Source organism: Plecotus auritus (genome assembly GCF_963455305.1).
Source record: "Plecotus auritus genome assembly, chromosome: 14".
Classification (NCBI taxonomy): Eukaryota; Metazoa; Chordata; class Mammalia; order Chiroptera; family Vespertilionidae; genus Plecotus; species Plecotus auritus.
Window position 1 is genome coordinate 5,252,474 of NC_137780.1, and position 3,681 is coordinate 5,256,154.

A 3,681-nucleotide genomic window follows, 5' to 3' on the forward strand; every position below is an offset into this window, starting at 1 on the left:
TCTAACTATACTGTATGGGCAGTTCCCAATTTATCTACCCCAGTTCCAAGCCAGTGGCTGCTGGGGACCAGTTTGTATAGCTCGCTGGCCCATAGACTATGGGAATTCCTCTTCCTAAAAGTTGCTGCTTAGAGTATCAGTCTCCCTGGAAATTCCCACGACAGTCTTCCATGAGAAGGCTGACTGATAAACAGCATCCAGAAGTCTTTCATATGCCGGCCCAAGTTGGTTGGTTGTAAAATAACTGGTGCCCCCAAACTGATGAGTATCGGGGTACAACAACGTATGTCCATTTGGAAAGAAAAAAAGTACATGGAGAAGTATTTTAAGAAGGAGCCTTTAAACCTTTGTCTATTTTCCCAGCGTTAGTAGTAAAAATCATAAAAGAGCAGTTAGCTCACTTCAGAAGGAAATGCCCTTTTCCTTCCCACGCACCACCCCACTAGAAGGCAGTTGGTGCCTGAATGGAAAGGGAGCCGCAGGCCTCTTTAATCTCTGATGAAAGGAGAGAGAGTGTTAACCTGAGACCTGGTGCCTGCCTGCAAAGGCGCCACGCTACACCATCCGGCACTAATTAGCTGTCCAGTGCCTTAACCCGGACTCCCTCTTGTGTAATTCCCAGCCCAAACCCCTGGAGCCATCTGTGGCCAAGAGGTAGGAAAAGAGACCTCGGTGACTGCGTTAGAAGTGTTGCTGACGTCCCGAAATGAAAGTTGTGTTTCTCACAAACAGTGCGTTTGGCTTGATTGGTTCTACAGGCTGTTGTCTCAGATCTAATCACCAGCACCTGTACTTGCATGAGACATTCTCACCAAAGCACTCAAACCTTTTCGATAAGTTGGAGAGCACCTCGGTAAGATTTGCAACAATAAAGATAAATTTCTTTTTTAAGTTGGGTACTGTCTTTACTAACTTTTATGAAAATTTGAATCTTCCATTTTAATTAATATAGGGAACCTCTTAAAATCATGGGTTTTTGTGCTACACTATGGGAATTTGAATTTTGTGGTTATGAATCCACAACTTAAAAAGAAGAAAGCATTATTATTTAGAAAGACGTAATGCTAACTATATAGAGAAATTAAAACATGATTACCATTACGACATCAAAAGCCTGACCTCAAAGTCAGGTCCTGTATCTGCTTCTTTACCTGAAATAACATAATGAAAACCAGCTCATTCTTCATGTCCCTCTACCAACCTAAATAATGGAGTGAAATCACTTTTACCCCAGCCCTTTTTTTAAATCACCATCTTCGCTCTTTAAGTGACCCAGGAGTGTGTCTTGGATTTATTTCTTACCCTTGCCTCCCAAGCCCTATACCTTTGTCCTTGGTGATGTCTCTTACCTGTTCCATTTTCACTGTCATTAACCTAGAACAGGCTTTGTTGCCTGTTGAAATACAGGAAAAGAGTCGCTAATGGAGACCACAATGTGAATTCACATACAGCGCAAGTGGCATTGGACTCTCCAACATGGCAGCACGAACTGCCTTACTGTGTAAGTCTTTGAAAAGCTCTCTATGCTTTAGGACAGTGGTCGGCAAACTCATTAGTCAACAGAGCCAAATATCAACAGTACAACGATTGAAATTTCTTTTGAGAGCCAAATTTTTTAAACTTAAACTTCTTCTAACGCCACTTCATCAAAATAGACTCGCCCAGGCCGTGGTATCTTGTGGAAGAGCCGCATGTGGCTCCCGAGCCGCAGTTTGCCGACCACAGCTTTAGGAGAATCACCAATTTATTGTCTTTGAATTACTTTTGTTACTATACATAAAGAAAAATGTGTCTCAAGGTCTGATTATTGGCGTCATGAATAATGGAAGGTATTTGGGGGAGGCAGTACTAATGATAATCTACACAAGTACTTTGTAAAATCTTGCCCAGTCACTTAATAGAAAATGCAAAATGGGAATAAACATTGGAGAAACCAATTTAAAGAGACTTAAGATTTAATAAATGATATTCTAACATGTCAATACTTTACAAGAAAGAAATGATTTATTAAAGCTGTTAGGTTAAATCAACTAACCATAAAGAATTGGACATGTAGCCCTAGCCAGTTTGGCTCAGTGGATAGAGCGTCAGGCAAATATTGTCACAGTTTAGGGGAGAGAAGAAAGTAGTTTACAAAGAAGAGGAAGATTCAGGTAACTGCTCTATAACTGTGGGACTGGTCTGAATTTGGTGGATGCCGGTAATTAAAAATAAACTGGTCGCCCTCGCTGGTTTGGCTCAGTGGATAGAGCATTAGCCCGCGGACTGAAAGGTCCTGGGTTCAATTCCAGTCAAGGGCACATGCCCAGGTTGTGGGCTCCATCCCCAGTGTGGGGCTTGCAGGAGGCAGCCAATCAATGATTCTCTCTCATCATTGATGTTTCTCTCTCTCCCTCTCCCTTCCTCTCTGAATCAATAAAAATATTTAAAAAAAAATAAACTGGTCATTCTCTGCTGAAAGGCAATCTAAAACTTTAAAGTTAAAAAAGCCTACAGCCCTTTTCAGGGCATAGATGGGTACATAAGTTACCGTTATTCTGCTTCAGTTTTCTCCTAAGATGGAGCTAAAGGTGTCCTACCTTCACGTGTGCAGGAGGGCTGGCCAAAATAAACAGCGATAAACCCTATCGGATAAAGCCCATCAGAAACAAACCTAAAATCCAACAAAGTTAGGGTTATTCACTTGCTGAAACAAGGGCGGCCACACCGCAGAGGAACTGGGGAGTCTTAAAAGAGAGAGAGCCAGGGGAAGCACAGAATTGGAGGAGTGTAGGTAAGAATGAAGCAGGCTCCAAGGTCTTGTATCCTTGACAACTACAAAGTTAAAATAAACATGGGGTGTTACAGCTGCAAGGCTCTCTACCTGGACTGGAAAAGTGTCAGGATGATCCACATACCTCCTCCAGCCAGGAGCGGGATGCTCCCTTCTTACCGATAGGATTTCAGCCAGCAGAGCTTCTGAAAGTTTCAGGGAACGAGGTTGCTCCGTCTATGTCCCTTTCCCTAATCCACAAAGAGCCGTTTTTTACAGTCACCACGGGTATCCGTGTCGAAATCCACTTTTAACAAAATTCATCATGAAAGCCACTTCGCTGGTGTTGGTGACTCAGGGTGCCCTCGGTGGGGGTAATGGCCTCTCTCGTCTGCACCAACAGTAACAGCACAATCGGCCTCGGGTGCTTGGATCACGAACCGGACCCGCTGCTAAACGTTTCCTTCAGCGTCCTCTCCTCGGACACTGACAGGAAACCATCGAGAAACTTACAGACGAGAATCCGGCGCTGAGAAAGGAACACGGCTGCGGAATTGGCTTACTGCATAACTGACTGACTTCCATCCCGCCTTACGTGCTGGCTGGTGGACTTCCCCCGTTTTGGAGGAATCCTCACTCTGTCCTTGGTGACCATCCATCCCCCCTGCTTCCTACCGGGTAGACTCTCAAACCCGGAGCTGGACCTCACACAGGACTTGGGACTCGCTCCCGCGATAACCGGTGACCAGGCACCTTCGCGTTCCCCAGGCTGTTCTGTCCTTCGGGCTCGGGAGTCGCCGGCCAGCACCGGGGCAGCTGAGCGGCTGGGTCCGGGAGGGACTACCGAACCTCTGCCTGCCTCGACTCGCAGTCTGGTCTCAACCCCAGCGGCCGTCAATCACTGCGGAGGCGGGACTTCCGGTGTCCCA